This window comes from Rhagoletis pomonella, unplaced genomic scaffold, assembly GCF_013731165.1.
Source record: "Rhagoletis pomonella isolate Grant_MI unplaced genomic scaffold, Rhpom_1.0 Rhpom_scaffold_00013, whole genome shotgun sequence".
Lineage (NCBI taxonomy): Eukaryota > Metazoa > Arthropoda > Insecta > Diptera > Tephritidae > Rhagoletis > Rhagoletis pomonella.
The window spans coordinates 23,861,910-23,862,145 of record NW_023458567.1 but is presented as its reverse complement, the minus strand read 5'-3'; positions in this window follow the sequence as shown (position 1 = coordinate 23,862,145).

Sequence of the window (236 nt, the reverse complement as noted above, 5' to 3'; positions counted from 1 at the left end):
CAAGAATGAAAGAAGAATTTTCTGGATCGTGCATTTGTGGTATCTGAATAAAACTAAGGACAGGATTGTAGTGGAGCGATGAAGAGAGCGACGAGCAAAACGTACTTTCAACTAAAATGCTGATATACACAGAGAAATTTTCGTTTTCAAATTTGTATGGAACTTTTTAATTTTAAAAACGTTTTGACCCAGGTTTTGCACCTACAATATTGATTTAAATTTTGAGAACGGAAATT